Raw genomic sequence first — 12,454 nt, forward strand, 5'->3', positions numbered from 1 at the left:
AAGTCCAGGATTTCAGTGACGCTCATGTTAATGTTAACTTTTGACATTACGACAAACTTCTGAGTCTTAGGAAGAAGGCTGGCTTTTGGCTCAGTTTCTGGACGTCTCTGTCTATGGCTGTTTGGTCTTGTTGCTTTAGATTTGTGGGTACGCCACAGAGCAAAAGCTGCCCATCTCATTTCAAAGAGGTAAAGAGAGAGTAAGGAGGGGCCCAGAGTCACTCAGCGACTTGACTTTCAAGGACAGCCCTGCCAAGGGCTCCAAAGGCCTCCAACGAGGCCCCCCCTCTCTTAAAGGTTCTGCCACTCCTGCTGCCCCTCAATGGCCTGAACTTTCAGCGGTGTCAGATGGGGATGTTCAAAATTCAAACTGCAGCCTGAGAAAGCCTGGCCCTCTACCATGGGTAGCCATCCAGCTCAGAGCTCACTGTGTTACTCAGGACTTGGAGTGTCAACTGGTTCACTGCACTGGCAGCCGTGTGAGCACACAGGACTTTGTCATGAGGACAGAGAATAGTTACTGCATTATATATTCACTGTGCACTCAGCTTTCCTTTCTTCCTTTTTTAAGGTTCATTTATATCTATTTGTGTCTGGGTCTGCTTGCAAGAGTTTATGTGTTCCACATGCATGTAAGGTGTCTGAGAAGCCCAGAGGGTGTCCTCCCCCTGGAATTGGAGATACAGGTAGATGTGAGCCATCTGGTGTGGGTACTGGGAATTGAACCTGGGTCCTCCGCAAGAACTTTAAGTGCTCTTAACCACTGAGCCACCTCTCCACCCCACCCCATTCTGCTTTTCATCGCTGCTTGAGAGCATACTGATTCTGCTTATAAGTATGCCATGTCAGCCCACAGCTTAATTTCATCTCATGTTCTTCTGTTCACTGTGGCCCTAGGGGTAACAGTCTATCATGCACACACACACACACACACACACACACACACACACACACACCATGTTTGTGAATTCCTTAAGATTCCTTCTGTTATTGATTTCATAACAATGTGGCTAGAAACACTACCTGGAGCGATTTTAATCTTGTTGGGTTTGTTGAGGCTTGTTTTCTGGCCCAGCATTGGGCCTGTGGTTGAGAATGTCTGATCCCTGCTAGAGTGGAACATGGACTCTACAGCTGTGATGGAAAATTCCATCTGGTCTAAAGTGAGGTCTGAATCCAGCATTCCCGTGTTCAGTCTGAATGATCTAACTGTCCCAAGAAGTGGGGGACTGAAGTCACCTACTCTTTGTTCTTCATGTTTTTATGATATTTCTTCATGTCCTTCATCTGTTTTACACATTTAGGTGCTCCAGTCCAGGCTCATATGTGTTTGTAAGTGTTATATCAAACTGATCAGCTGGATCCACTATCACTAGTTAATGACAATCTTGGGTTTCTAGTACTTTTTTTTTGGTTGTTTTGTTTCGTTGTTGTTGTTGTTGTTGTTGTTGTTTTCAAGACAGGGTTTCTCTGTAGCTTTGGAGCCTGTCCTGGACAAGCTCTGTAGATCAAGCTGGCCTCAAACTCACAGAGATCCGCCTGCCTCTGCCTCCAGAGTGCTGGGATTAAAGGCGTGCGCCACCACTGCCTGGCTCTAGTAAGTTTTTTTAATCAACAAACTTCTGTTTACAATTATTTATTCTCTCTCTCTCTCTCTCTCTCTCTCTCTCTCTCTCTCTCTCTCTCTGTGTGTGTGTGTGTGTGTGTGTGTGTGTGTGTGTGTGTGTGTGGTTTGTGTCTGTATGTTCATGTGCCATGGCATGCATGTGGAGATCAAAGGACAACTTGCAGGATTTGGTCCACACAGGTGGCCAGGCTTGGCAGCAAAGGCCTTTATTCACATAGCCATCTCACAAGCCCTTCCGGTCCACTTTGATTGGAAGTTCATCTTAGCTCCTATAAATATAGCCACCTATGTCCTCTCCTAAAAATGGAGCCCCTTCCATCTTTCACGTTCTTACTGAATGAACATGTGCCACGGTGTACATGCAGCCATCAAAGGACACCTTCAGGAGTTGGCTCTCTCCTTCCACCATGTGGGTCCTTGGGACCAAACTCAGATCACTGGGCTCAGCAGCAGTTGCCTTGACCTCCTGAGACATTTTGGTGACCTCTGTCCTTCACTTTCCATCCACTGCCTATTATTAACATCAAACGGGGGCTCTTGTACACAGTATATGGTTGGATTTTGTTGTCCATGATAAAATCTATTCTCCCCTTGTTTGTGTGTGTGTGTGTGTGTGCGTGTGCATGTGCGTGTGTGTGTGTGTCGTGTGGTGTGTGTGTGTGTGTGTGTGTGTGACACTACTCTGTTACTCTCTAATCTTCCTTTGAGGTAGGGTCTCTAACTGAGTCTTCAGCTAGGCAGGTAGGCAGCAAGCCACAGCAATTCTTTTGTGTCTACACCCCTCAGCACTGGGGATATAGGCACACACACACACACACACACACACACACACACACACACACACTGGAATTTCACACGGATGCTTGGATCAGAACTCAGGTTCTGATGCTTGCTCAGCAAGCTCTTTTTCACTTTGAGTCGTTTCTTCAGCTCCCACATCCAATTTCATGCTGTTTAACACTTGACACTTCTGACTAATTTTTATGGTACCTATTTTTACATGTGAGCATAGTTTTTTACCTAGCTGTTCGCACTCCAATTTCCATAAAACATTTTTATATTTGCCTCAGTCCCCTCAAACATCAATAAGGAAGCTTAATGATATGATTGCCAGGGTTTAGAAATGCGGTGTTGGGTTTCAGCCCCCAGCAAGTGGTGCTCTTCTGGGAAGTTAGGAGGTAGGGCCCAACTGATATATGTCATTCACTGGGGGCAGGTTCTTGGGTGTCTTGTCCTGGGCATCTTCCTCTCATTCCCTTTCTTCTTCTTCTTGTCTCCTGTGGTGTAACATCACACACTCTCACAGCCATGTCACTCTGGACAAGCATATGGGACCAAGTAGCCATAGACCCCAATCCTTGACCATGAGCTAAAAGAAATCTTGCTACCTGTAGTTGTTTATACTAGGCACTCTGTCGAAGAACCGTGAAAGCAAACTCCATTATCTTTTAGGAAAGGTTCAACGGTATCTCTAACAACTCATATGGAGCAGGACTATGGTAATTAAGACCCAGTCTCATTGAGAGTTTACTATGCCGATTATTTGCTAGCCTAAGCACTGGACACCAGGCATGATGCTCCCATTTAGTCTGCACAGTAGCTACAGTTCATGCCACTATCATTCCCAATGTATGTGTATGTATATGTATGTGTAATCTACATATAGTAAACTATATAAGTTTTTTGTTGTTGTTGTGTGTTTTTATTTTTATTTATTTTGAGACAGTCCCTGTGTAGTTCAAGTTGGCCTTGAATCTGCTAGGTATACAGGGATGACCTTGAACTTCTGATCCTCTTGCCTCTATCTCGTACTGGGATTACAGGCCTGCACCACCACACCTGCTTTGAGGCAGTGTTGGGGATCAAACGTTAGGCTTTATAGATGCTATGTGTATTAGTTGCTGTGATAAGACACTGTGATCAACGCTTATGTGAGAAAGAGTTTGTTTTAGCTGACAGTTCCCGAGGCATGAGTCCATCATGCTCAGGAGGCGTGGCTGCAAGAAGCAGGCACCGTGACAGAAACAGGAAGCTAACAGCTTCCTGTCAAATATAAGCATGAAGCAGAGAGAACAAACTGGAAGTGGGGTGAGGTTTTAAATCTCAAAGGCTTGCCCCCCCCCATGTCCTTCCTTCAGCAAGGCGGCACCTCCTAAACTTCCCCCCAAACAGGGCCACCAACTTGTGACCAAGTATTCAAATGTCTGGGACTGTGGGGGACATTTCTCCTTTAAACCCGCCTTCCCAGGTAGCGGTAGCCACTCTACCAACTGAACTACATCCCCCCAGCTTTATAACTAAGTCATGGAGCAGGTACTTTTACGAAGAAAAGTGTGTCTGGGCATGGTGACACACAATTGTAATGTCACCATCTGGAAGGCTGAGGCAGGAGGACTGAGAGTTTGAGGTCAGCCCGAGCTTCGCAGCCAAGTCTTGCTTCAACAACAACAAAAGGGGACAGAGGAAAGAAAGGAGGGGGGAGGAGAACAGAAACTTGACATCACTCCAAGTTCAGGCCCAGGCAGCCCCTCTGGGAGCCTTCTGGTTGTCAGGTGGTGGAAAAGCAGAAGTGGAAACAGCCTCTTGAAGAAAGGCTAGGTGTGGGAGGTAGGCTCAGCTTGTTAACCCCATTCTGAGAAAGGAAGTCGCTCCACAGGGCCAACACTAATCCCCTCCATCATGATGCCCCCGCAATCTAATCCAACAGGCCTTGCCTCTTACAGGCTGCCTCACTGCTCAGCACCCCCCCCTCAGCCCCCCTGAGGATTAAGTTTCTAACACAGGAACCTTTGTTACACGTGTCACACAATGAGGCTGGAGGCCTGAGAAACAAATCAGGATTAGAAGCTTGACCCCAGCAGGTAGAAAACTGGACAACAGCCTTACTATTTTCAAGCTTGCCTTCTCACCTACTAAATGGAAATAAAAAGGCTGCTCTGGGGGTTGGAGGGATGGCTTGGCAGTAAAGAGCACTTACTGTTCTTACAAAGGTCCTGGGTTCAGTTCCCAGAAACAATGTGTCAGCTCACAACCATCCATCACTCTGGGTCCAGGGGATCCAACACCCTCCTATGGCCTCCCTGGGCACCAGGCACATATGTGGTGCCTGTGCACACATGTGATACATGTACACACCGGTATGAAAAATGTTCAAACACAAAAAATAAAATAAAAATCTTTAAAAATGTTTACTCTCATGAAGTTGTTATTTTAAAAAAAAGTTTAAATAATATGTTTAAAGTCAATGTGTAAGGTATATTATGAGACATATAATGGATATTTATTATTTCTGTTAACATGTATTTTCTTATCTACTGATTATCTCATGTGAGACCCTGATGTAGTTTTTCTCTCATTCGTTGGGAAGATACAAATTTCTTATCCATTTACAGAAACTTTTTATTTATTTAAGACATCTAGTTCCTTGCCATGTGTGTTAAAAATATCTTACTCTCAGCCGGGCGGTGGTGGCACACGCCTTTAATCCCAGCACTCGGGAGACAGAGGCAGACAAATTTCTGTGAGTTCAAGGCCATCCTGGTCTACGAGTTCCAGGACAGGCACCAAAACTACACAGAGAAACCCTGTCTCAAAAAACCAAAAACAAACAAACAAACAAATAAATAAAAATATCTTACTCTAGCAAAATTTTTGTGGCATCCAATAAGCTTGCTTGTAGCAATCATAATCCCAGAATTAAATCAGATGTAGAAACTACTTCAGGGTAACAGGGACTTTTCCCAGCCCTTATAAAAGAGACCCTCTTAGCCAGGCATGGAACATGAGACAGGCAGATCTCTGAGTCTGGGCCAGCCTGGTCTACAGAGTGAGTTCCAAGACAGCCAAGACTACACAAAGAAACCCTGTCTCCAAAAGGAAACAAATAAACAAACAATAAATAAATAAGAAAGGAAAAGAAAAAAAAAAGACCTCCATTAAAAAAAAGTCCTCTTTACAAATGTTCAGTCAGCCAATGGCCTCTGAGACAACAGGGATTGGAAAGGAACATACACAGGCAGACTATGTTCAATGGTCTGAAGTTAGGGGAGTTGCCTCTTTGGGGTTCAGCATGCATATTCTCTGAACAGGAGAAAGAAGAGGGGAGTTATGAGCAGAGGAGTGTCTGACTTGGCAGCTGAAGAGTTGAGGGTTCTTAGGAATGCTCAGTAGCCCCGGGCTTCTGTGTTTCTCCTACCAGAACCATACTGGAATCATTTCTACGCAGAACTCATGAAAGGAAGGCTGCTGGGCAGCTACAACTGTTGGACTGTGTTGTGTAGTTTTACAAGGGCCTCAGAATGTGGCCTTGTTTAAAATAAGGGTCATTGCGGATGTAACTACAGTAAGAATGACAGTGGGACAACCCCGGATCCACAAGAACAAGATTATAAGGGATGGGAGAAAACGGTGCGCGGAGACGGAGACGGTGATCTGAAGATGGTGACAGATGGGGACTAGAAGGCAAGGAATGCCAGATTGGTGGCAGTCATCAAATGTCAGGAGTCCGGAATGGGACGGCTCTCTAGCACAGTCTCCATGGGCAAACGCCCCTGCTGACCCTTGAGCTCAGACTTGGAGGTTCCAGAATTTTTACCAGGTTTCACTGCCAAATTTGTGGTGTGAAAGTGGCAAAATGGAGTCACTTGCGTCAAATACTAACAGGTAAACGAACAGAAGGCAGGTCTCGAAACAAAAGAGCCTTCTCACAGACGTTTGTGAACGAGAACCGTCGCTGTATTTAGAATCTTGCACAAAGGCCATGACGACGCCCTGACACAAAAAGTCTGTCTGTGAGAATATCTGCCCAGTGAATGCTTGTTCAGCCACAAACTGATGCCACTTTCTTTACCGAGTCCTGTAATCAAAGACAATAGTATCAAAATACTGCTTGGTGCTCTCTTCACTGACCTTGGGAGCCCTTCACTTTCTGAATATACCCATTAAAGGGGGCCTCAGAGTCGGCACAGGACACACCAAATTCTCAGCACAAAGGACATTTACGACCCCCAGAGGGACAAGTGTGTGTGCATGGGGGGGGGGTGGGCTGCATCTGGATTGGGCAAAGATAGCAGCAGGTGTCTCTGCAGGAGTGGATTTAAAGGAGAGAAGCCAAAAGCGTGTGCCAGGGTGAGTGCGTAAGTCCTGACCAGGCCTGTTAGTCAACGTGGCCACATAACAAATTTTGATAGTGGACCTTTGTGTTTTTGTTAACTGGACCCTGGAGTTTTAGTGAGGCGTGAGGAAGAGACCGAATGAGGGAATGGACCTTGGGGGCTAGCTTTAGGAATGTAATCTGACCATTAAGTAAGGGAGAGGGCAGGGGAGAGGGCAGGACTGGCCAGTGCCGTGTTTGCCAAGCTCAGGCCTGTTCTAGAGTCGTTCACCCCTGGTTTCCTACCATACCTCCCACTCTGCAGGCCCTGCTTAGAGCCACATTAAATTCAATTAATTTCTTTTTTTTAAGGTTTATTTTTATTATGTAAACAGTATTCTTTCTGTAAGTCTGTTGTATGCCAGAAGAGGGCATCAGATCTCATTATAGTTGTGAGCCACCATGTGGTTGCTGGGAATTGAACTCAGGACCTCTGGAAGAGCAGCCAGTACTCTTAACCTCTGAGCCATCTCTCCAGCCCTCTTTGGCTAATTTCATTCTGCTGTTGTTTAGCTTGGCCATAGAAAACTGTTGTGGCATCCTTAGAAAATATCCCAATCAGAAAGTCATTATCTCTAATGTCCTACACGGGACAGGTGAGCTAAGAGCCATGACAGCTGTACTCTGGTCAGGAAGAGCCATGCCAAGAAAGTTTTCAAGAGTTTAGGAGACAAAAGAAAGAACAGAAAAGGCATTAAGCGGAGGGTACCTCACAGGAACCCACAGAGTGGACTGAATTTACAGGCAGACGTGGGAGGTGGAGTTGGGAGGGAAGGGGATTCCAAGCAGAGGCTGCCAGGGGAGAAAAGTCACAAAGGAGGCAAAGCCTTTGATGCTCAGAGATAGATGTCAAGTGGTCCAGCTTGGTTTAAAGAAAACAGTCTAAAAAAAAATTAAGTCACCGTTAGAGGTTCCCAGAAGCAATGTATGTCCATTAAAATGCATTTATATGCTAGACCAACTCTGGGCTAGCATCAACACCATCCATCTAAGAAGCAACGATCTGCTGTTCTATGCACAGGAATGGAAATTAAAGAATCTGTTTAATTTTCTCTAAGGTCAGAAAGCTAGGTCTGTAATCAGGATGACACTAAATTCTAAATCCTCTGTGGAATAGTCGTGTGTGTGTGTGTGTGTGTGTGTGTGTGTGTGTGTGTGTGTGTGTATCTGTCTTTCAGAACAAGTCCACAGGCTGTCAGGATGGCTCAGTGGGTAAAGGCATTCATTATTCAAGCCTGATCACGCAACTTCAGTTCCTGGAACCCAGATAAAGGTAGAAGGAACTGAGTCCACAAAACTGTCTTCTGACCTCCACACACCTACCATGGCACAGCTATGCGCGCGCACACACACACACACACACCATGAACATATGCTCGACAATAATAGCAAAGTTTCATTTTTATTTTATTTTATTTTGTTTTTGTTTTTTCAAGACAGGGTTTCTCTGTGTAGCTTTGCGCCTTTCCTGGAACTCACTTGGTAGCCAAGGCTGGCCTCGAACTCACAGAGATCCGCCTGGCTCTTCCTCCCGAGTGCTGGGATTATAAGGCGTGCGCCACCACCGCCCGACTCAAGTTTCATATTTTTTTGTTTGTTCAAGTTTTTTGTTTTTAGAGACAGGGTTTCTCTGTGTAGCCTTGGCTGTCCTGGAATTTGCTCTGCAGACCAGTCTGGCCTTGAACTCAGAGATCTGCTTGCCTCTACCTTCTACTGGGATTAAAGGTGTGCACTACTATCACCAAGTTCAAATACAATTTTTTTTTTTCAAGGTAGGGTTTCTCTGTGTAGCTTTAATGCTTGTTCTGGATCTCGCTCTGTAGACTAGGCTGGCCTTGAACTCATAGAGATCCATCTGGATCTGCCTCCTGAGTGCTGGGATTAAAGGTGTGGGCCACCACCGCCCAGCTTATTATTTTTCTAGAGTTTCTCTAAGTAGCTCTGGCTGTCCTGGAATTCTCTATGTAGACCCAGCTGGCCTTGAAGGTGTGTGTCACCACCACCTGGCTAGGAGGATCATAATTTCAAGGCAAGTTTGGGCACTTGAATTATACCAGTCTAAAAACAAAAATTAGAACAATACCAGATCATTTGTTTTAATGTTCTTTAAATGCTACTCTCCACCCCTACACTGTAGTAAGAAGGAGATCTAAATGTCTTAGATTACTTGGGTCCCAAAGTTGGGACCTCTCAATTCTCTAGTTGTATTTTCTGTAACATAGTCTTTGTGGATAGGCTGAGACTATGACAGTCTCTCCTCTTCAGTCCTGCAAATTCAAATTCATCGCTTGGTTTGGGTTGAGCTGGGTTTTGGGGAAACAAGTCTCCTTTGTCTCTTACACTGACTGGAAACTGCTGTGTGCAAGCTCACTTGGGACTGCCGGGCTTTTGCACTGGATCTCTGTGAGATGAGTGAGTGGCTCTATGTCAGTGAAGTCTCAGCTCCAAGTCCTTTTCTCAGTGAGGCCTTCTGGGTTGACACGGGCACTCCCAGTTCTGCAGAGTACGCTGTTTAATCTTTGTACTTCTGCTCTAGAAAATCAAAATGGCAGCAGGCAGCCGCTGGCAGCCGAATTCACATCATCAAACTCCAGCACAAGGCAAAGAGAACTTGAAAGGGCACAGAAATCCTGAAACTCTCCAGCAACACACTTCCCAACACCTCCTCAAATTCCCTAAGCAGCACCACCAACTGGGGACCAAATTAAGTATTCAAATGGCTAAACCTATGAGGACATTCTTATTCAAACCACTGCATTATGTAAGCCTTGCAGGTCTGACCCAAGCTGGCTCCAACCAGCAGGGATCTTCTTGCCTCTGCCTCCCTGGGGCTGGGATTACAAGTGAAGGTTGCCAAGGTTGGCTCCAGTTCCTTTCCCCACCCTTCTGGTCCTATCACTTAATCATTCTTTCACTTCACACACACTTGCATGATTGCTCACAGGCCCAGGCATTATGTTCAAGTCTTCCTTTTATTAGCTACTCCCACCTTTCAGCCTAATTCTGCCAAGTAGTTTGGCTCAGGGCTTACTTCCAAAGTCACTGGGACTGACATGACACAGCACTTCAGAAGGACAATCCCTACCTGAAGAGATAAGCAAGATCTATACATGGAATCTTTGGGAGTGTCACTTTACATATTAATGCTAACCACTAATTAATCTAACCCTATGATTGATGTAAAACTCTACTGGATTTAAACTCTTATTTACTTATTTTTTTTGCGGGGGAGGGATGGGGGTAGGGTCCCATATGGCCCCAAATAACCTGGAGTTTGCTACTTAGCCAAAGATGACCTCGAACTCCTGATTCTCCTGCTTCTACTTTTCAAACCTTGGAATTATAGGCATGCGGCTTTGTTTTTTTTTTAATAAAAAAGTGTGTGTGTGTGTGTGTGTGTGTGTGTGTGTGTAGGTGGGGCTGCTTCTCTATGCAGATGAGCAGGTGCATATGGAGGCCAGAGGCTGACTCAAGGATGTCATTCTTCAAGACTTCTCCATCGTCCTTTTAGAGACAGGGTCTCTTACTTAAAGCTCCCACTTTAAGCTTGGCTGGCTGGCCAAGCAAACACCAGGATCCTCCTCTCTCAGCTTCCAAGGGTAGCCTTACAGGTACATGCTACTCTGGTCAGCTTTTTGTAGGATCTGGGTATCTGAACGCAGGTCCTCATGCTGAGCCAGTTTCCCAACCCCACCTTGCACATTTAAAAAAATTATTATATTAATTTTTTTCTTTGGTTTTTCAAGACAGGGTTTCTCTGTGTATTTTTGCGCCTTTCCTGGAACTCACTTGGTACCCTAGGCTGGCCTTGAACTCACAGAGATCTGCCTGGCTCTGCCTCCCAGGTGCTGGGATTACAGGCATGCGCCACCACCGACCGGCTTTGTTTTGTTTATTTATTTATTTTATTTTTATTTTTTATTTTTTATTTTTTGGTTTTTCAAGACAGGGTTTCTCTGTGTAGCTTTGCACCTTTCCTGGAACTCTCGTTGGAGACCAGGCTGGCCTTGAACTCACAGAGATCCGCCTGCCTCTGCCTCCCGAGTGCTAGGATTAAAGGTGTGTGCCACCACCTCCCCGCTGTTTTGTTTTTTTAAAAGACAAGGTCTCACTCTGTATCCCTGGCTGACTTGACCTGGAACTCATTATTAGACTAGGCTAGTCTCATCCTCACAAAGATTCATGTGCTTCTGACTCCAGAGAGTATTGGGGAATAAGGGTATGCTCTACCACCAGGCTTGTCTCAAACTCACAAAGATTCATGTGCCTCTGACTCCACAGAGTATTGGGGAATAAGAGTATGCTCCACCATACCTAGCTTTTTCCCTTTTTTTTTTTTTTTTGAGATGGGGGAGGGGTGTCACAGACTGACCTTGAATTGCACCAATCTTCTTGCCTCAGCCTCCAATGTCATGCTGAGATTACTGGCAAGGAGAGACCAACTCTTTTTGCTGTTGTTGTTTTTGAGACAGAATTTCTCTGTGTAGCCCTGGCTGCCCTGGAACTGCTCTGTAGACCAGGCTGGCCTGGAACCCACAGAGATCCTCCTGCCTCTGCCTCCTGGGTGGTGGGATTAAAGGCATGTGCCACCACCCAGCTTTCTTTCTTTCTTCTTCTTCTTCTTTTTTTTAAATATCTTCTGGGCTGGAGAGATGGCTCACAGGATAAGAGCAATGACTGCTTTTCCAGAGGTCCTGAGTTCAATTCTGTGCAACCACATGGTGGCTCACAACCATCTGTAATGAGATCTCGTGCCCTCTTCTGGCCTGCAGTCATATATGCTGTATACATAATAAATAAATAAATCTTTAAAAAAAAATCTGGCCGGGCGGTGGTGGCGCACGCCTGTAATCCCAGCACTTGGGAGGCAGAGGCAGGCGGATCTCTGTGAGTTCCAGGACAGGCTCTAAAGCTACATAGAGAAACCCTGTCTCGAAAAACAAAAACCAAAAAATCTGGTTAAAAAAAATACCTTCCTTATTTACAGAGATCTTTCTTCCAGTTTCCTCTTTCAAAGGCTAGAATTTTCTATTCTACATTTGGATGAAGAGCCCTGTCTTCCCACTAGTTGGTAGGTGAGGAAATGTACATCACAGAGGGTATTAATAGGTTGTCAGCTGGGCCACAGTGGCACATGCCTTTAATCCCTGAACTCCTGAGGCAGTCAAGCGGATTTCTGAGTTCAAAGCCAGTCTGGACTACCGAGCAAGTTTCAGGACAGCAGGGCCACAAAGAGAAATCCTGTCTCTAAAACCAAAAACATGGCCGGGCGGTGGTGGCCCACGCCTGTAATCCCAGCACTCGGGAAGCAGAGGCAGGCGAGTATCTGTGAGTTCGAGGCCAGCCTGGTCTACAAAGTAAGTTCCAGGAAAAGGCACAAAACTACACAGAGAAACCTTGTCTCAAAAAAACAAAAAACAAACAAACAAAAAATCCCAAAACATTAAAAAATTAAACTAATAGGTTGCTGATCACTACCTTTTGTTTATGGTTGGATCCAAATATTGTATTATTAGGTACCTCATTGTCTCTCACTTCGTTCGCTCTTTTAGGAATAGGAAATTCTATCTCCCAGGAAAATAAGAGAGGTATATGGGAAAGGTAAGGTTAAAACGATGTTTCTGTGTGATGCGTGTTCAGAGGGATTGGCATGATACTCATGCCCTCTCCTTTTTT

The sequence above is a fragment of the Peromyscus leucopus genome, chromosome 6, assembly GCF_004664715.2.
Source record: "Peromyscus leucopus breed LL Stock chromosome 6, UCI_PerLeu_2.1, whole genome shotgun sequence".
In the NCBI taxonomy this organism is placed as follows: domain Eukaryota; kingdom Metazoa; phylum Chordata; class Mammalia; order Rodentia; family Cricetidae; genus Peromyscus; species Peromyscus leucopus.